The sequence below is a fragment of the Solanum pennellii genome, chromosome 2 (genome assembly GCF_001406875.1).
Source record: "Solanum pennellii chromosome 2, SPENNV200".
NCBI classification, from domain to species: Eukaryota; Viridiplantae; Streptophyta; class Magnoliopsida; order Solanales; family Solanaceae; genus Solanum; species Solanum pennellii.
The window spans coordinates 43,163,811-43,187,297 of record NC_028638.1 but is presented as its reverse complement, the minus strand read 5'-3'; positions in this window follow the sequence as shown (position 1 = coordinate 43,187,297).

Below are 23,487 nucleotides of genomic sequence, written 5' to 3'. Positions count from 1 at the left end.
GATTTTGGTTTATTTCCTAAAACTTTCCTAATTTTTCACCAAACATGTTTATTATAACGTAATAGCACAAACTTATGGATATTTAGTATTTTTTTAAATTTATGTGTATAAATCATATATATTTTTAAACAGTCAAATATTCTTTCCAAAAATTATAACTAAACACATGGTGAAACTTTACCCAAAATTTTTTAACAAACATATTTGAAAATAATATATAGTCAAACGCTAACTAAGACGCACGTAGAAAAGTGATTAAAAAAATTGGAAAATTGTTCTACGGACAAAAAGAATATTAACTAATTTATGCTTATACAGTTATACTTATGACCTTTCAAATAAATATGAACAAATATATGTCCAGATTTAACGTTATTTTTTACTCCAATTTTCATTTAATATAACTATCAAACAAATAAAAACTATGTTTTTTCAAATAATAGCATATAATCACAAATGACGTGATCTCCCAATAACTATAATTATTTATTCAGGGTTGGGAATAGAATGGACTGCAATTTTGTTGAAAAAATAATACTAATATATTCAATTTATTGAAAAGAAAAAAGAAGAAAATAAATATCGAAGTCCATGCATTAGTAACATCTTGACATTTTTCTTTTTTCCAGTTCCATAAATTAACTTCTTTCTTTAAGTTTTAATGAAATCCCATGTCATTTTTATTACAATCTGAAATTTTTTATTATAATATTCTTTAATCTCAGTCAATCTTTCAATTTCCTTAAGCATCGTTCTATTTTATCTAGCAAATAATATATCATAACATTCAAGTAAGATAAAATACAATACAAGCTCTCAGTGTACTCTTTGTCATACACTGCTTCACCTCTTAAACAGTCGAAAGGTTGTTACATCAATGCCCTCACCAAGCACGTGGACTAGGTAAAATCACGCAAAATGTTCATCAGTGATAACCCCACAAACTCATTTGATCTCATATATACTCAATTTTAACTTACTGATAAATCAGTAACTACAAACTCACGAACAAACATAAAAGCATCATTCAATGCTAACAATTCATACGCAACATTCTTATTGCGCCTTGCAACCCCAGTGACCTCTACTATTTCCCTTATGCTACTTCGACAAAAGTTATAAAAGGGATCCTCAAATGCAAGCTGATGCATGCTCAGTGTACTCTCTGTCATACATTGTTTCACCGCTTGGACAGTCGAAAGGTTGTTGCATCAATACCCTCACCAAGTATGTGTACTAGGTAAAATCACGCACAATGCTCATCAGTAATAACCCCCGCAAACTCATCTAATTTCATACTTAATATTAACTTACTAGTAATACAGCAACTACAAACTCACAAACAAAACATAAACCATCATTCAATGCTAGATTAGCAACATTCTTATTGCACCATGCGACCCCAATGTCCTCTACTATTTCCCTTATACTACTCCAACAAAAGTTATACAAGGAATCCTCAAGCGCAACATCTCAACTCAATAACTTACATAACACTAATAACAATCGAGCAGGTTCACTGTATCTCTTCATTGATGAGTGTTGATGTGTATATGAAGAGATACAATGAATGTGCTCGATTATTATTAGTGTTATGTAAGGCATTGAGAAGAGTTCTTACGCACGAGGATCCATTGTATAACTTTTGCGGAGTAGTATAAGAGAAAATAGTACAGGCCATTGGGATTGCAAGGTGCAAGAAGAATGTTGCTAATGAATTTTTAGCATTGAATGATGCTTTTATATTTGTTTGTGAGTTTGAAGTTGATGATTTATCCAGTAAGTTAGAATCGAGTAATGAGTTTACGGGCTTATCACTGATGAGAAATGGGTGTGATTTTACCTAGTACACGTGCTTGGTGAGGGCATTAATGCAACAACCTTTCGACTGTCCACGCGATGAAGTAGTGTATTACAGAGACTCAGAGAGTAATTTGATCAACTTGATTTTATTCTTAATGACTTCTACCGAGTCGATAGAATGGGCTCGGATTTCGTTAAGACATAAGAGTGAAGATCTAATTTATATGATTCGAAAGAGATATTTGTCAAAATGATTATTAATGTATATTTTAGACTTTTTTATTCTTTTTTTCCAATGAATTAAGAATATTATCATTGAACAAACAAATACACGTAGTCTGATACTACTTTTCAGAAAGCCCAATCCAAAAGACCTCCAAAATAGAAAGAATTTATTATAATTTTCTATTACGAGTAATCCTACCTATTTAATTATAAAGTTGCCGAATCAAATAAAAATATTTATTAGCAATTTTTTGAGTTCTTCATATATGTTCAAACCTTTCTTTGATCTCCCTTTGTATTTGTATACTTGCACCTTTCTTGTCTACATTTTTGGTTTCAAATAATTGTAGGTTGTTTGCTTTTTTATTTGTATATATGTACTCCAAATAGTAACTATAAATTCATTTATTTGCTTCAAGTGCCTTTCATTGATCTAAAATAAGTACTAGTAATCAACATCATCTTTTATAACCTAAACCTTGCTAAATTTTTAATGTTCTCTTTGTATCTGCTACATTATGTGAACGAGTAGTAATATGGAACAAAGTTAAGTATTAAAGTTCAATATTTAACAATTATGACAACAAAAAATTGTGATGTTATGTTTATAGTCTCTCTTCATACATTATGACTATAAAATTTATCTCATGAATTGAATAATCGATACTATATTCAAATTGCTGCAATTAAAGGTGTTATTTCATAGTAATGTTCTTTTCAAAAAATGATAAATGCTTCAACGGTTTACAAAAATTATAAAATAAAAGTACTTTGTCATTAAAAAAATGATAACCAAAAGTGTTAATTAAAACGATCTCATAATTATAGATCTATTAATGAAAGTTTGCAACCATAAACATTTAAAGGGGGTGTACAAGGACCCGACCCTTTTAGGAGATATGTTTCGGGAACAACAACTTCTTTAAAAATTTAGTGAATTTTAAATTTTAAATTTTAAATTTCAAACCAATGAAAAGATTGTTTAAACAAAGGCAAATGGTATAGATTAATGGTGAAAATTAATAAAGAAGGTAGATGGGTTTACCTTTTTAGACAAAAGACGTATGAAGGGTCGATGTTTTCGAGGCCATCAGTAGTGAAAATCGCATGGACAAAGCATGAATCATAATGATTATTACGTGTTTTTCCTTTTCTATTTGAAGCTTTAGTAGAGGAGATGACCTTTTGCTGTTCTATCAAAACAACGTTGGTAACCATTTCATCCATTGGAGCAAATATCTGCAAAAGAGGAAAAAGAGGTCAGAACAAATAAGAAAAAGGGAAAAATTCAAAAGACAGTGGATGTCCACCTCTGACACCTAAGAAAGATGAATTGTGGTGTAAAAAGGACGAAGATATGATGATCCATCGCATAAGAAGGAGGAAGGTGGAATTAGTAAAAGCACCCTCCAGCGGCGACATTGGAGAGGAAAAAAAGAGAGTTGAATTAAAAACCCTAGCTATCTAGGGTTATATTTAAGAAGGGGTGGTCGGTTCAATTTTTAAATTGGGCCCAATATTTTTTTTGGGCTCGTTGGGCTTATTTTGTACGAAATTACTAATTCAACAAAGAACTTCAAGCTTAGATATTTAACAAAAATAATGGTTTTTATGGATTTGAAAATGAGAAAATGACTATGTGAAGTGTATGAGAGTGGCAATACTACCGTTAATCGATTTATTTGGATAAAACCAATATATCTCGTTAAGATTGATTTGGTTAAGGTTGTTATGTTGCATTTGGACAAGAGGATGAACGTGAGAAATAAGGGTGTTTAAGGGTGATGAAGTTCGTGTAAGTGGGTCAGATCATCAGACTTCTCGGATTTGGGAATAGAATGACCTTTAATTTTACTGAAAAAATGATAATGTTTACAATTTATCATGAAAAAAGAAGATTAAAGCCAATACATTAATGACCATTCTCTATTTTTAGTCCTATAATTTGAGTCTTCTCTCTTAAGCTTTTAACAATACCCTTGTTCTTTTTATTAAAAATTTTAGCTTATCATAAAACCCTTTTTTCACTCCATTTTAAATCATCGATGCCATATACATATATATAATTCAAATTTTGTTGATTATTGAAGGACCAAAACTATTGACAGTGTAATTCTTTAGACTATTTGAATACTTAAAATTATATTTTAAGGTTTTTTAGATAAAAATACATTATATAATCACCACTAGAACTATCTTCCCATTTTATTTTTTTAAGACAATTTTATTTTTTTATAAGAGCCACAGGGTTCAGATGAAATATATCTGACAATTTTTACAAATTTGCTATAAATCAATCATTATTTATAACATTACGATGTGATTCATTATTTTCATCACTGTATACTAAAATTTAAATTGTATACATACATAATTGTTGAGGTGTTTCTCCAAAAAAAAAATGAATTTTAGCTAATAAAAATTTTATTTTCCCTGATTCGTTATGAAGCTCCGTCTTTTTCCAAAAGAAAAAGACTTGTTGGATCGTTTGGCATAGGGGTTTCAAATAGGCGGGTTGGGTTAAAATTGAAAATATTAAAATAGGTTAAAGTAGAAATCAGATTCAGTCTTGACCTGCCCAAGTTTACTTTGGGCTCAAATGGTTGGGTTCAAATGGGCTAAAAATGAGTTGGGTCTTGACCCGTCCAATCCGATCCGATTAATCTGAATAATTTTAATATAGTGATATTTAACTTTTATAATCACAATTTTCGAAATTCAACTCAAGATTTTTTTTTATAAAACATAATAAATGGATAGATAAATTCTATAAGATGTTAAATATATAATAATTCATACTTTTAATATAGGAACATATCGTACGTAGTAAAGAGTTCTAAAATGGGTTGAAATTGTATACTGAATTGGGCTCAATTGAAGATTCTCTTTAAATGTGTTAGGTTTGAGTGGGTTGAGATCGAGCCCAATGTAAATTGTCTTGAGCCCCACCCTTAAAATTCTGGACAAATTGGACGAGTTACTATGTTTGAGTTCATTTTTGACACCCCTAATTTGGCATATAGAAAATTAGAAATAATAATTCATGATAAAATATTAATTATTTTATTTTGTATTTGGTGAGAGGTGTTAAATTAGAGAACTTATCTAATTATACAAATATTTCTAATATATTTACTTTTTTCCTATATTTTGAAATAATTATATTATGTATCACTAATTAGTGACTTCATACTTGATTTTAAGTTAGATTCACCAAGATTCATATTTATTCTACCAGATACACAAAAACAGGGAGAAAGGCAAGTAACGACGGAAGGGAAGCGGGCGAAATTTGTCTATGTATCTCAGATACATACAAATCACATTAGATACACACTAGATACATGTATACGTATGTATCTAGTGTACTTCACATGTATATGAGATATCACAGTTGTGAGCAAGATGGGAGGGAGGCGAGGGAGAGTTGTCTATATATCCAAGATACATGCAAATCCACTTGGAACAGTATATCTAGAAAAAATTGCGCATAATTATGTGTATCCTAGAGATACGTACATCTGAACGTATCTGAATGTATCAAAATCTAGTCAAATTTGAAATATAATTAATTAGCGTTTATCTAAATAATTAACTCATAAACTAGCGAGATATCTTTAAGTTATCCAATTAGATTAGTCTTGAGATTATTAATTTCCTCATTTAAATTAAAATAATAAATAATAATAAGTGACTTGATAAAAAAAATCCAAATTTTCTAGCAAGTGTGTCGTTTTTTTACCCGATTGCCCCAAGCCGATATCTTTCGATACAAATGGAAGCAAAATAGGTTTATATGTTATTACATTAGTTTTATATTTCCATATTTTATTTTTAAAAAATATTATATGAAGCAATATTGGATGATATGTTTTCATTAACGTGTATTAGGCGTTGGTGGTGCACCCATCGTTTTCAAATTTTGAATATAAGAATATAGGAACTTCAAGTCATTAGGACAAATTCTGATAGTGTTGTTTGGTACAAAATATAAGATGGGATATGCCAAACCAAATTATGTGATAGGAGATATCAACAAGATAATTACTCGAGTTATGGACAAGCTATCATGACTTGGGGTACCAAGTATTATATAGATGACTTTCAAAGATTGGCAAGAGCAAAACATCAAATTGATCCAAATAACTTTTTCACAAATGAACAAAGTATTCCTCCTCTTTGTTGTAAGTAACATCTTGACTTTTCTCTTTTTTTGAGTTCTATAATTTAACTTCTTTTTTTAAGTTTTAACGAAATCCGCATCATTTTTATTACAATCTTTTTACCATCATATAATCTTTTCTTCAACTCTATTTCGACATGGCCGATGTCATTCTGCAATCAGTGGCGTACACATATTTTTTTCAAAGCAATGTCATTATTTAAGGGACAAAAATGACTCAAGAAAAAATCAATGAAGCTTTAGATTTAGACTTCCAAAAAATTGAAACCCATTAGTAGAGAACTTGAAGAAAAAATATTTTTATTAAAAATATAAAATTTTAATTAAATTAAAAATAACAATGGTTTTAAATTGGATCGCTCACACCTTCATATTATTAAATAAAGTTTTATCCAACATTATATAAAAGATTGTATTTCAATTATGATTAACATCTTTAAAAGAAACTGGAAAAAAAAAAGTTATGGGACCTTATTTTTAAAATTGGTTTAAAACACTAATTTTGTTGGAAGACCTTTGTTAAGAATAACAAAAAAAAAAATACACTGTAATAATATATTATTAAAAAGGATGGTTCAAATCATATTAATAAAGCTCAACCTAAATATATTCTACCATTCTCTCCGATGAGATTTCAAATATTTTGAGAGGTATATATAATATTCTCATTAGAAACACGACTAAATACTTTTATATATATATATATAGAGAGAGAGAGAGAGAAGTTTATCATTTTTTTAGAGTAATAACTCTCCATTAAATTTAGACTAATATAATGTAATATGCACAATTAAATTTAGACCAATATGATATAATCTGCACAATAAGTACTTCACAACATAATAGAGGACTGCAAATAGAAAAAAATAAAATAATTATTATGAACAAGTAAGAATAAAAATTTAAGCACATAATAAAATACATAGAATAAAATACTAACATGATGTGGAGAATCGAAATGCCGAATAACAATAATGAATGAACAAGAACGGAAAGAAAATTGAAGAAAGCTTAGAAGGAAATATATAAATATATAAAGATTTAAGAAGTCAACACCATCTTACTTAACTTTAATTCCAATATATAAATATAAAGATTTTGAGTTTCACTTTATTCTAAAAATAAGATGAGTAGTTATTGAAAATAATTGGACTGAAGTAGGTTCTTAATGAAGGACCTATTGTTTGAATTTAAAACAAAAAATTAAAGAGGTGTCCTTTCAATTTAAATTACCATTCAATATTTTTTAAAAATTTTTTTATATGAGTATATTTTGTAAAACTTTTCGACGAAGTCGTGTCAGGTGACACCCTTTACATATACATAAATCCACCCCTCTCTGCAATCATCACTGTAGTTTCATAGTTGTGGAGGTTGAAATCGATAGTGTGTCGGTTGTTGCCAAAGACACCGATCATGTCGAAGCGAGTGGATTTTTTTTTATGATATGTCAAAATTTTCAGATTGTAATGATTAATGATGAGGATATTAAAAAAATTTAAGAGAGAAGATTAAATTTATTCAGCGAAAAGAGAAAAGTCAAAATAGTAATTAATGGGTAGGCTTTGGTCCTTTTTTTATTTATTTAATTGTTAATATATCATTGACAAACAAATACACAGAAAGTAAAGAAACAGACCACCTCCCAATAAGGGAGCCCAATCCAAAAAGACTTCAAACTAGAAATAACTTATTACAACTTTCTATTGACAATAAGTATATTTAATTACAAAATTATTGAATCAAATAGACATATTTATTACTTTCGTCGTTCCATATTAGATGAACATTTTACTAAACTATTTGTCACATATTACTTTATTATTTACAAAATTAGGATAAAAATAATTATTTTTTTCTCATTTTACCCCTATAATTAATATGACCTTTGGATGTTTCAAAAACAATAAAATAAAATAATCTATTAATGATTTCTTAATCATCGTATAAAAAAAGTACATTTAACATGAGATAGGAGAAAACAACTTTTTTTAAGTCTTCATATGTTCAATCTGTTCTTAGTAATTGAACCGACTCATCAAACCTATACTGAAAAATGACAACATTTATAATTTACTAAGAATAAAAAAAGAAAAAAGACAAAATTAATAACAATCTTGACCATTCTCTCATTTTAGATCAATAAATTGAATTTTCTTTCTCTCAAATTTTGATAAAAGTGCGTTATTTTTATTATAATCTAGAAATTTCGACTTATTATAAAACCTCTTTTCACTTTACTTGGACATGATCAATTCATATGCAATTATCATCACACTACTCTCATCAGTGTAGCCTCTGTCATACACTGCTTTATCGATGCAAGCTCTCAGTGTACTCTCTGTCATACACTATTTCACCGCTTGGACAGTCGAAAGGTTGTTGCATCAATGCCTTCACCAAGTATGTGTACTAGGTAAAATCATGCACAATGCTCATCAGTGATAACCCCCGCAAACTCATCTAATCTCATACTTAATATTAACTTACTAGTAAATCAGCAACTGCAAACTCACGTACAAAACATAAACCATCATTCAATGCTAAATTAGCAAAATTCTTATTGCACCATGCGACCCCAATGTCCTCTACTATTTCCCTTATACTACTCCAACAAAAGTTATACAAGGAATCCTCAAGCGCAACAACTCTTCTCATTAACTTACAGAAAACTAATAACAATCGAGCACATTTACTGTATCTCTTCATATGCAAAATATCATTCATCAATAAATTGATGAATCTACGAATAGGTTCTTCAGCAGCATATTTCTTAGCATTATTTGGAGAGGTACAACATTACCAAAACTGCAAAAACAGACGAGGAAATAAATAATTGTATATGGTTACATGCTTCATAAGTAAACTCTCTCACTAACATTCTCATGTCGTTCAAATCCAAAGCATTGTGCATGAGAATGTTAGTAAGAGATTTTACTTACTAAGCATGTGACCATATACATTTATTTATTTGCTCGTCTACTCCTACACATTTGGTAATGTTGTACTAGTCTCCAGATGATGCTAGAGAACATGCTGCTAATGAATCCATTTGTAGATTCATCAATTCATTGATGAGTGCTGATTTGCATATAAAGATATACAATGAATGTGCTCGATTGATATTAGTGTTTTGTAAGTTACTGAGAAAAGTTGTTGCGCTTGAGTATCCCTTGTATAAATTTTGTCGAAGTAGTATAAGGGATATAGTAGAGGCTATTGGGGTTGCAAGGTGCAAGAAGAATATTGCTAATGATTGTTAGCATTGAATGATGCTTTTATGTTTGTTCGTGAGCTTGCTATTGCTGATTAATCAAGTAAGTTCGAATTGAGTTTGTGATCAATTGAGTTTACGGGGTTATCACTGATTAGCATTGTGCGTGATTTTACCTAGTACACATGCTTGGTGAGAGCATAGAGGCAACAACCATTCCATTGTCCAAGCGATGAAGTAGTGTAATGACAGAGAGTACATTTGAGAGCTTGCATCATATTTTATCCGACTTCCATGTCATAACTAGCAAATCATATATCTTGACATGCAAGTCAAATAAAATACGATGCAAGCTCTTCATGTACTCTATGCCATACACTTCTTCGTTATGGATATTGTCAATGAAAAATGGTATGGATATTGTTAAAAAATGATGTGGATATTGTTGAAATCTAATGAAACCTCGTTATTTCCATGTATATTAGTTGTTGATGATTTTAGTTCGATTTTTCAAAGCGAAATCCTAGTTATTAGGCCTATTCTACCTACTCAATAGTAATGATTCAAAATAAAATCAAATTGCTCATCGGAATATATATCCACAGATTATCAAAAACTAATGCAAATGGAAAAACAACTCCTAAGTCAATCAGAAAAAACATTGGCATTCTATAAATGCCTAGTGTCATATTTGTGACTCTTCAAGCAACATTCATAGAATACCACTGTTTATTCCCACCGACTAGGAACTATCGTAGATTAATCATAGATGATCTTTATATATATTAGTGATAAATTTGATTTTATTCTGAATGACTTCAACCTTTTCATTAATCTCCTTTGTATTTGTGTACTTGCACCTTTCTTGTCTACAGATTGTGCTTCAAATTATTTTAGGTTGTTTGCTTTTCATTTCTATATATCATGGTACTCTAAATAGTAATTGTAAATTCTTTTACTAGCTTCAAGTGTCTTTCATTGATCTAGAATAAGTACTAGTAATCAATATCATCTTTTATAACCTAAACCCTGCTAACTTTTTAATATTCTCTCTATATTTGTTGCATTATGTGAACGAGTGTTAAGTATTAAAGTTCAATGTTTAACAATTATGACAACAAAAAATTGTGATTTTTATGTTTAAAGTAACTTTTATACATTATGACTATAAATATTATCTGGTAAATTATATAATCGAAACAATTATCAAATTGCTGCAATTAAAGGGGTGATTTCATAGTAATGTTCTTTCCTAAAGATAATAAATACTTCAAACGTACAAAATTTATAAAATAAAAGTACTTTTTCATTTTAAAAAATATTCAGAAACCAAAAGTGTTTATTAAAATGATCGCATAACTATAGATCTATTAATGAAAGTTTGAAATTATAAACTTTTAAAGGGGGTGAACAAGGACCCAATCTTTTTATGAGGTATGTTTTGGGAATAAAAACTTCTTTAAAAAGTTTTGAATTCAAGATTTTGAATTGTAAACCAATGAAAATATTGTTTTACAAAAGGAAAATGATAGAGATTAATTTTGAAAAGTAATAAAGAAGGTAGATGGGGTTACCTTTTCAGATCGAAAGACATGCAGGATCGATATTTTTGAGGCAATCAGTAGTGAAAATTGCATGGACAAAGCTTGAATCATAAAAATTTCATGAGTTTTCCCTTTTCTATTCAAAACTACAGTAGAGATGACCTTTTGTTGCTCTATCAAAACTACGTCAGTTTCCATTTCATCCACTGGAGCAAATATCTACAAATGAGGAAAAAAAGGTCAGAACAAATAAGAAAAAGGGAAAAGTGCAAATTATAGTGGAGGTCCACCTCTGCGAGCTAAGAAAGATGAACTGTGGTATAAAGAGGACGAAGATGTGATGATCCATCGCATAAGAAGGAGGAAGGTAGAGTTAGTGAAAGCACCCAGCGGCGACACTGAAGAGGAAAAAAGAGAGTTGAATTTGATTAACCTAGCTACTAGGGTTATATTTAAGAAGGGGTGGTCGGTTCAATTTTTGGATTGGGCCAAATATTCTTTTGGGCTCGCTGGGCAAATTCTGTACGAAATTACTAAGTCAATAAAATAACTCCATTTAACCGAAAAATGGCCTTTTATGGCTTTGAAAATGAAAAAATGTCTATGTGGAGGTGATGAGATTGGCACCACTATCATTAATCAACTGATTTGCACAAAGCCGACGGATCTCGTTAAGATTGATTTGGTTAGGGTTGTTATGTTTTATTTGGACAATAGGATGAATGTGAGAAATAAGGGTGTTTAAGGTCGATAAGTTCGTGTAAGTGCGCCAGATCATCAGACTTCTCAGATTTAGGAATAGAATGACCTTTAATTTTGCTGAAAAAATGATAATATTTACAATTTCTTGGTAAAAAAGAAGATCAAAGCCCATAGATTAATGACCATTTATTTTAAGTCCTATAGTTTGAATTTTTTCTCTTAAGTTTTTAACAAAATCGTTGTTCTTTTCATTACGAAATTTAACTTATCATAAAACCCTTTTTCACTTCACTTCAAATCATCGAGCCATATACATTCAAATTTCGTTGATTATTGAAGGACCAATACTACTGACGGTATAATTTTTAAGACTAATTGAATACTTAAAATCATTTTATAATTTTTTATGTAAAAACACATAATATAATCTCCACTAGAACTATCTTCCCTTTTTTTTACTAAGACAATTTTATTTTCTTATAAGAACCACAAGGTTCAAATGCAATCTATTAGAGAATTTTTATAAATTATTATAACTCTATCATTATTTATAACATTAAGATGTGATTCAATTATTTTGATCACTGTATACAAAAATTTAAATTGTATATATTTAAAATATACAGGTACATGATTGTTGAGGTGTTTTTTTTTAAAAAAAAAATGAATATAAGCTAAGAAGTATTTTATTTTCCCTTACTTGTTAAGATGCTCTTTCTTTTTGCAAAAGAAAAAGACTTGTGGGATCGTTTGGCATACGGCGTCAAATATGCGGGTTGGATTGAAATTGAAAATATTAAAATGAGTTAAAATAGAAATCGGGTTGGGTCTTGACCGACCCAAATTTAATTTGGGCTCAAATGGGCAAAAAATGAGTTGGGTCTTGACCTGGCCAATTTGATCTGATTAATCTCAATAATTTTATAATAGTGATATTTAACTTTTATAATCACAATTCGAAATTCGAATTTTGGCTCAAGATTATTTTTTTTTTTTTATAAAATGTTATAAATTGATAGATAAATTCTAAAAGATGTTAAATATATAATAATTCATACTTTTAATATAGGAACATATCGTAGTAAAGAGTTCTAAAATGGGTTGAAATTGGAGATTGAATTGGGCTCAATTGACGATTCTCTTTAAATGTGTTAGATTTGAGTGGGTTGAGATTGAGCCCAATTCAAATTGTCTTGAACTCCACCCTTAAAATTTTGAGCAGATTGGACGGGTTACCTATGTTTGAATTCATTTTTGACACCCCTAATTTGGCATATAGAAAATAAGAGATAATAGTTCAGGATAAAATATTAATTATTTTATTTTGTATTTGATGAGATGTGTTAAATTAGAGAACTTATCTAATTATACAAATATTTCTAATATATTTACTTTCTTCCTATATTTTGAAATAATTATATTCTGTATCATTAATTAGTGACTTCATACTTGATTTTAAGTTAGATTCACCAAGATTCATATTTATTCTACCAGATACAAAAAAAATATGGAAAAAGGTGAGTAACAACGAAAGGAAAGTGAGCGAGATTTATCTATGTATCTCAGATACATACAAATAACACTAGATACACACTAGATACATGTATATGTATATATCTAGTGTAATTCACACATGTATATGGGATATCAAACACATAGCAGAGTGGCGTGGGAGGGAGGCGAGGGAGGCTTGTCTATGTATCCAAGATACATGCAAATTCACTTGGATACAGTATATCTAGAACAAATTGCGCACAATTACGTGTATCCTGAGATACGTACATCTGAACGTATCTGAATGTATCAAAATCTAGTAAAATTTGAAATATTATAAATTAGCGTGTATTGAAATAATTAACTTATAACTAACGAGATTTCTATAAGTTATCCAATTAGATTAGTCTTGAGATTATTTATTTCCTCATTTAAATTAAAATAATAAAAAATAATAAGTGACTTGATAAAAAAAAATCCAAATTTGCTAGCAAGTGTATGTCGTATCTTTACCCAATTGCCCCAAGCTGATATCTTTCGATACAAACGGAAGCAAAATGAGGTTTATATGTTATTACATTAGTTTTATATTTCTGTATTTTATAAAAAAAATTATTGTATGAAGTAATATTGGATGATATGTTTCAATTAACGTGTTTTAGCAGTTGGTGGTGCACCCATTGTCTTCAAATTCTAAATTTGTCTTTGTCCAACCCAATAAGAACGTGGGAAGAGAGTCTATTGAACTCATCGAATTTTTGAAGAAAAAAAAAAGAACAAAAGTATCCAAAGGCAGCCTTTGGCCATAGATATTTCCAAAATATTTGAGGAAAATACTTGATAAATATTGTTTGACCATACAATTTGTCGTTATTTGACAAAATTTCTAACAAACAATTAAATCCTCAAATACATTAAAAAAATAGAATTTGAGCCAAATTCTATTATAACCAAACACATGGTGAAACTTCACCCAAAATTTTTTGCCAAAATATTTGAGAATTTATAGGCAAACATTAGCTAAGACGCACCTAGAATAGTGATTAAGAAAATGGCAAGAACAATATTAACTAATTTATGCTTATACTAATGACCTTTTAACTAAAGATGAATAAATATATGTCCAGATTATGTCTAGAGTATAGTCTCAGAATGTGATAATACAACATACAATACATAGTAAAATATGATTAAAATTAGGGATCCAAATAATTTTTGTATTGCATCCGAAATCATTACAAGTACATGGAGTCATATTTATCCAATTTATCAAGAGTTTCTTATCTCAGGCTATAGATATCTTGATTTGAGAATCATTGGGTAGCTACTCAAATTATCGCCAAGCTATCATGACTTTTTGTACAAAGTATTTTAAAGATGACTTTCAGAGATTGCAAAGAGCAAAATATCATATCGATTTCTAACTAACTAACTAACTAACTAACTAACTAACTATATATATATATATATNCATAGACATGAGACTGAGTATAAGTTGGGCACGTGGGGATCGTCCGTGCTGGGGATGGTGAGATGTTAAGATTGTAATTTGGGCACGTAGAGACCGTCCGTGCGAAAATTGTTTGATATTATGATAGTGCATTGAGATCGTCCGCACAGACACGTGGAGATCGTCCGTGTCGGTATATGGACCTCGCGAGTCCCCCATGGGTTATGAACTCTCGATGTACTTCCGAGGAGTATCATGTATATACGGTTGAGTGAGTACTGGGTATTCTTAAACGATTCATTACATGGTATCATATTGCGTTGCATTTCATCACATCATTTATTTTTGATGATTATGTGTTTTGTTTGGTGTTTGGAAAGTACTTGATGTTTGATTACCTTTATTGATGAACTTCAATAGTGAGTGTAATATATATATATATATATATATATATTTATGTTGTATGTATATGTATCTCACTCAATGATTTATTTCAAAGTATGAGATAGCATATGTTGTTGCTATAACAGATGATCATGCACTACGATTGTGGAATTGTAGTTTATGTCACTCAATGATAAGCATGAGATGATCTTGTTTTTCTTGGATCATACCAGTTGGCCACCCACTAGTTAAGAATCGTAGTTCAAGAGTAGATCTTGAAGTGTATCTCTATGTAATTCTTGATGGTGCGAATTGTGTGTTTTGCTATAATATATGGTGAAACACAGAACATTCACTCATGTGGTAACATCTAATAATTTCTGGATTTAACATATGGGCTAGCCCCTTATGCCACTAAAGATGAAAGAAATATCGAAATTCATGGAGAAGGTCTGAAGGTGCTTGATGCTTTTGACGTAGTAGTTAGAATACTGAGAAAATTTTTGGTTGATCATAGTATGATACCGGTATTTGAAAAGATGGTAAGTTTGATACTTTTTGACTGAAGCTTAATTGTGTTTTTACTAAGTAGATGTTCTACTGCTAGTACAAAGCAAATATCTCTTATGATCGGTTAGCGGACTCCTAGGCTGATAAACCACAGTCCTCAAAGTTTCAGCCTTATGGTCCTACACCTACATCCCAAGCTGCAACAGTTTCTGATTATTCCTTTTCCACGAAGCAAGACCATTACTTGATCGTGAAACTGCCATGGACTCCAAACTCCCGTGATATGGACAGGATACTTGACTTGGTGGCATACATACTTCTGTGGCTGGCCGAGATGGTCATATAGTAACACAGGTCATTTCGTCCAGCCACAAATATATGTATGCTACCAAGGCCAAACTGACATGTGTAACTATATGACAAGCTCGACCAGCCACAGAAGTATGTATGCCACCAAGTCAAGTATCCTGTCCATATCACGGGAGGTTGGAGTCCATGGCAGTTTCACAATCAAGTAATGGTCTCGGTTCATGAAAAGGAATAATCAGAAACTGTTGCAGCATGAGATACAGGTACAGGATCATAAGGTTGAAAACATCAGGACTGTGGTTTATCAACCGAGGACTCCGCTAGCCGATTAGAAGAGATATTTCATAGTACATGTAGTAGAACATATACTTAGTAAAAACAAATCTAGACAATTCAACTTCAGTCAAAAAGTATTAAACTTATCATCTTTTCAAATGTAAGTATCATACTATGATCAATTAAAAACTTTCTCACTAGTCTAACTACTCCTCAAAAGCATCAATCACCTTTAAACCTTCTCTATGTATTTCGATAATTTTTTCATTTTTAGTGGCATAAGGGGCTAGACCATATGTTAAACCAAGAAATTATCAAATGTTACCACATGAGTGAATGTTCTACGTCCTACCATATATTATAGCAAAGCACACAATTCCCACCATCAGGAATTGCATAGATATACACTTCATGATCTAATCTTGAACTACGATTCATAACCAGTGGGTGGTCATCTGGTATCATCCAAGAAAGAGAAGCTCATCTCATACTTATTGAGTGACAAACTACAATTTCACAACTGTAGTGCATGGTCCTTTGTTATAACAACAACTAAGGGTGTCCAGAATTGTAAGGGTTGAACTCAAGATAATTTAAATTGGGTTCAATCTCAACGCATTCAATCCTAACCCATCTTAGGAGAATTCTCAATTGAACTCAATTCAATCTCCAATTTTAACCCGTTTTAAAATTCTTTACTAAGTTATGTTCCTATATTAAATGTATGAAATATTATCTATTTAACATATTTTAGGATTTATGTGTCAATTTGTTGTTTTTTTTTTTAAAAAAATCTTGACTTGAAATTAGACATGTGATTATAAAAGTTAAATATCATTTTGTTAAAATCATTGAGATTAATCGGGTCAAATTGATCGAGTCAAGACCCATCCATTTGTTAGCCCAATCCATTTGAGCGCAAAGTAAATTTAGGTGGGTCAAGACCCAACCCGATTTCTATTTCAACCCATTTTAATATCTCCAATTTAAACTCAACCCGCTCATTTCACACCATAGCAATAACATATGTGGTGTTATCCAAACATCATAGAGATACAGAAGTTTTTCCAATAACACGGTCTTCTGTCATAATTTGGAGAAATGGGTTTTTCTTTTAAAAAAGAAATTAAGGGAAAATTATATCTACATTTTTTAATGGGGAAAAAAATACCAAAGCCGTTCATTAATAACAATCTCGACCATTCTCCGATTTCTAAACTTATAAATTGAATTCTCTTATAGGGTTTAATGAAACCTTGTTTTTTTTTCATTACCATATAGAAATTTTGACTTATTATAAAACCCTTTTTCACTTCACTTCGACATGATCAATGTCATCTGCAATTATCGGCGCATCACCGTCATCTGCATTGGTTGATGGTGGAGTCGTGGGGGATGTAGTTAGTGGTGTTGCGACAGTTATAGATGGTATCGATCATGACAAAGTGAAAAAAAAAGGTATTTTATGATAAGGCAATTTTTTCATGTAGTAATAAAAAAGGGTCAAGGTTAAGACATAAGACAGAAGATTTAATTTATATGATTTAAAAGAGATATTCTCAAAATGATTATTAATGTATGAGCTTTGGACTCTTTTCTTCTTCTTTTTTGAATAAATTAAGAATATTATCATTGAACAAACAAATACACATAGTGAGATACTACTTGCCAGAAAGGAAGCCCAATCCCAATGACCTCTAAAATAGAAAGAATTTATTACAACTTCCTATTACCAATATTCCTATTTAATTATAAAATTGTCTCGAATAAAAAAGTTTATTAGCTTTTTCTTTTGAGTTCTTTATATGTTCAATCCTTTCCTTTAATCTCCTTTTGTATTTGTATACTTGCATCTTTCTTGTCTACATTTTTGGCTTGAAATAATTTTATGTTGTTTGCTTTTTATGTGTAAAAATCATGTTATCCAATTAGTAATTTTAAATTCTTTCTTTACTTTCTTCAAGTGCCTTTCATTGATCTAGAATAAGTACTAGTGATCAATATCACCTTCTTATAACCTAATCCTTAATAAATTTTGAATATCCTCTACGGATTTGTTATTATATATGAATGAGCAGTAATATGGAACAATGTTAAAACACTAAAGATCAATCTTATCAATTACGAAGGTAAAAAAATGTGATATTATGGTTATAGTTACTATTTATGCATTCTGACTACAAATTTCAGTTCATGAGTTGAATAATATACGTTATTATCAATGTTGCGATTAATGATGGTTATTTAATAGTGATAATCTTTTTTTTCAAAATGGCAAATACTTCAAAAGTATAAAAATTATGAAATAAAAGTATTTTGTCATCAAAGAAAATATTCAGAATCAAAACGTGTCAACTAAAATGATCTCATTCTTGTAGATCTATTAATGAAAAGTTGCGACCATAGAGATTTGAAGGGTTGAACAAGGACCCCTTTTATAAGATATGTTGGGGCATATCTACCATAAACAAAATGTGTCAACTAAAATGATCTCGTGCTTGTAGATCTATTAATCAAAATTTCGGACCATAGAGATTTGAAGAGTTGAACAAGGACCCCTTTTATAAGATATGTTTGGGGCATAACAACCAAAAATGAAACGTGTCAACTAAAATGATCTCATGCTTGTAAATCTATTAATCAAAATTTGCGATTATAGAGATTTGAAGGGTTGAACAAGGACCACTTTTATAAGATATATTTGGGGCATAACAACTTCATCAAAATGTTCAGTGAATTTAAAATTTGAAATTTCAGATCAATGAAAAATTTATTCACCAAAGGAAAATGATAGAGATTAATGGTGAAAATAAATGAAAGAAGAGGGATAGGGTTACCTTTTCAGACTAAAATAGAAATGAAGGATGTTTTGGAGGCCATTAGTGTTGACAATCCCTTGGAGAAAGCTTGAGTCCAATAATTTCAAGAGTTTTTCCTTTTCTATTCGAAGCTACAGCAGAGCAGAAGAGATGGCCTTTTGACGCTCTATCAAAACCACGTTGCTAACCATTTCATCCACTAGAGGAAGTATCTGCAAAAGGGGAAAAAGAGGTCAGAAAATACAAGGAAAAGGGGAAAAAAGCAAAATATAGTGGAGGTCTATCTCTGTGAGCTAAGAAAGACGAATTGTGGTATAAAAAGGAGGAAGTAAAGATGATCTCATCACATAATGAGGAGGAAGGAGTTAGTGCAAGCACCCAGCGGCGACGTTCGAGAGGAAAAAAAAAAGCTCGGTTGGAAAACCCTAGCTGCTAGGGTGATATTTAATAAGGGATGGTCCGTTCGGTTTTTGGGTTGGGCCAGATACTTTTTTGTTTACTTTTTGGGCTCGTTGGGCCAATTTTGTACGGAATTATTAAATTAATTAAAAAGCTTCAAGCTAAGATATTTAACAAAAAATGGCCTTTTATAGCTTTGAAAATGAGGAAAAGAGTATGTGGAGGTGATGAGAGTGGCACCACCACCGTTAATCGACTATTTTGGACAAAAACCGACAGATCTCATTAAAATTGATTTAGTTAGGGCTATTACATTTTATTTTGACAAGAGGATGATGTGAGAAATAAGGGTTTTTCAGGCTGATTAAGTTTGTAGATCTATTAATAAAAATTTGCAACCATAGACATTTAAAGAGTTGAACAAGGACCCCTTTTATAAGATATGTTAGGGTCACAACAACTTCTTCAAAAAGTTCAGTGAATTTAAAATTTAAAAGTTTATATTAATGAAAAGATTGATTCACCAAGGTAAAATGATAGAGATTAATAGCGAAAATAAATGAAAGAAGAGGGATATGGTTACCTTTTCAGACTGAAAAAGAAATGAAGGACGTTTTAGAGGCCATTAGTATTGAAAATCTCATGGATAAAGCTTGAATCCGCTAATTTTAAGAGTTTTTCCTTTTCTATTCGAAGCTACAATAGAGGAGATGACCTTTTGCCACTGTATCAAAACCACGTTAGTAACCATTTCATTCGCTGGAGCAAATGGGGAAAAAGAAGACAGATAAAATAAGGAAAAGTGCAAAAGATAGTGGAGGTCCATCTCCTTGAGCTGAGAAAGTTGAATTGTAATATAAAAAGAAGAAAGATGTTCATGATCCGTCACATAAGAAGGAGGAAGGTGGAGTGAGTGAAAGCACCTAGCGGTGATATTAGAGAGGAAAAAAGAGAGCTATATTGGAAAACCCTAGCTGCTAGGGTGATATTTAAGAAGGGATGGTCGACTCAATTTTTGGGTTGGGCCAGATACTTTTTTGTTTTCTTTTTGGCTCGTTGGGCCATTTGTACGGAATTATTAAGTTAATGAAAAAGCTTCAAGCTCAGATATTTAACAAAAAAGGCCTTTTATAGCTTTGAAAATGAGGACAAGATTGTGTGGTGGTGATGAGAGTGGCACCACCGCCGTTAATCGAATGCTTTGGACAAAAATCGACAGATCTCATTAAAACTGATTTAGTTAGGGTTGTTACGTTGTATTTTGACAGGATGAATGTGAGAAATAAGGGTGTTTCAGAATGACAAAGATGGTAAGTGGGCCAAATTATTTAGACTTTCGGAGTTGGGAATAAAATGACCTTCAGCCTTGCTTAAAATGATAATGTTTACAATTTATTAGAAAAAAGAAGAAGACCAAAGCTCATACATTAATAACCATTCTCTATTTTTAGTCCTATAATTTTGAATCTTTTTGCTTTAAGTTATTAACAAAACCCTTGTTATTTTCATTAAAACCTAGAACTTTTGACTTATCATAAAACCATTTTTTCACTTCACTTTAAATTATCGGTACCATCTACAATCGCCATCACACCATCAACTACAACCACTGCAACTCCACCACAAACCAACATAAGCTTGATAAAGTTTCAACTAATCAAGATTTGTATCCCGTATCAAAAAAGAAAGAGAAATGACCCAACTCGAATTCAATTCTTCATTCAATCGTTTTTCAGCGACAAACCCAAGTTATCCGATTCTATCGACTCGATAGAATTTATTCATTGTAAACTAATATTTATCACTAGTCTACCCCATATCATTAACAACTGGGGTATATGGAAGACCACTCCAAATTGATTGGTGCAAACGTTGATATTCTATAGAATATTACGTCTAGAGTACTAAAGTCTCGAAGCGTGACAATACAACATATAACATATGGTAACATAGAGTTCAAATTAGGGATCCAAATAATATTAGTATTGCATTCGAAGTCTTTAAAGTACGTGGAGTCATATGTGTCCAGTCTATCAAGAGTTGCTTATCTCAGCTTGCTATAGAGATATTGATTTGAGAATCATTGGATAATTATTCGAGTTATCGTCAAACTATCATGACTTGTGGTACAAAGTATTTTAAAGATAACTTTCAAAGATTGGCAAGAGCAAAACATCATACCATCATTTTTTCTATATAACAACACATATTATAATCACAATCCGCTAAAACTACCTTTCCAATTTTTTTTCTTAAGCCAATTTTATTTTCTTACAAGAACCACAAGGTTCAAATGCAATCTATCTGACAATTTTTACAAATTATTATAACTCTATCATTGCAATCCCTTTTACAGAAGACCAGTAAATATGGTACATCGTCTTATTTACAACATAACGATGTGATTCAATTATTTTCATCCTTGTATACAAAATTTAAATCGTATATATTTAAAATATACATGTACATAATGCGGGATCGTTTGGCATATGAAAAATAAGCGATAATAATGGATAAAATGTAAACTATTTTATCTTGTATTTGGTTAAAGGTGTTAAATCGGAGATATTATCTAATTACAAATATTAAAAATATATATTAAACTTTTTATATATTTTGAAATAATTATATTTTAGATCACTAATTAGTAATTTCATACTTGATTTTAAGTCAGACACACCAAGATATATATTTTTTGATACCGGATACATTGTAATAGGGAGAAAGGCGAGCGAGATTTGTCTATGTATCTCAGATACATACAAATCACATTAGATACACACTGAATACGTATATATGTATGAAGCTAGTGTGATTCACATGTATTCGAGATATCAAATAATAGAAGAATGGCGAGCAAGATAGAAGGAAGGCGAGGGAGAGTCGTCTATATGTCCAAAATACATTGGATACAATATATTTAGAACAAATTACAAATAATTTTGCGTATCCCGATATACGTACATCTGTACGTGAATGAATGCATCAAAATCTAATAAGATTCGCAATATTATATATTAGTGTGTTTAAATAATTAACCTATAAACTAGTGAAATCTATGTAAATTATCCAATTAGATTAGTCTTGAAATTATTTATTTCCTCATTTAAATTAAAATTATAAAAAATAATAAGTGAGTTGATAATAAATCCAAAGTTGCTAGCAAGTGTTCGCCCGTGTTTTTACCCAATTGCCCCAAGACAAGTAATATGCGGCCCGTATCTTTCAATACAAACTGAAGCAAAAGGAAGTTTATACGTTATTACGTTAGTTTTATATTTTTACGTTGTATAAAAATATTCTATGAATCAATCTTGAATGAAATAATTTAATTAACATGTATTGATTGTTAGTGGTGCATTCACCGTCTTCAAATTCTAAATATGCCTCTATTCAGCCCAACAAGAATGCGAGAAGAGAGTCCATTGAACTCATCGAATTCGTGAAAAAAAATAGATTAATATAATTAAAGAAGACTTACATTTAGGAACGAAAACAAAGAAATATTCAAAATAAAAGAAGTCCCTTGTAAATTAAGCCTAAATGCAAGTAGGTATTGTCCTACAGACTTTCCTGGGGAAAAAACGATATTATACGAAGGCAGCGTTTGGCATAGATACTTCCAAAAATATTTGAGAAAAAACTTGACAAATATTGTTTGGCCATACAACTTATTATTATTTGGTGAATTTTCTAGCAAACATTCAAATATTTAAATACTAGAAAAAAAATAGCATTTGAGTCAAGTTCTATTATTTGAAAACTTCTAAAAATTACCAAATGTTTATATTTATAAAACCCCCCATCATTTATAGTTTTGGAGTAAATTTCAATCCTAATTCGTAGTACAAAATTTATATAGTTCTTATTCTAGCTTTCTCTTTAAAGTTACTTTCAACTACAAATAGTTATAGTTGTTTTTCATATAGAAATCAATGGTATTTTTTATTTATTTTCTTCCTATTTTTCATATTTATATTAATTGTGTTCACTGTCATAACTTTTCACAAAACGTATTCATTATAAAATGATAATATAAATTTATTATATATTGGATCGGGTCATCAAGACTTTTTGGGGTTGGGAATAGAATGAGCTGCAATTTTAGCGAAAAAATAATAATATTCACAATTTGTTTGAGAAAAAAAAGTGGAACCGAAGTCTATAAAATTTAT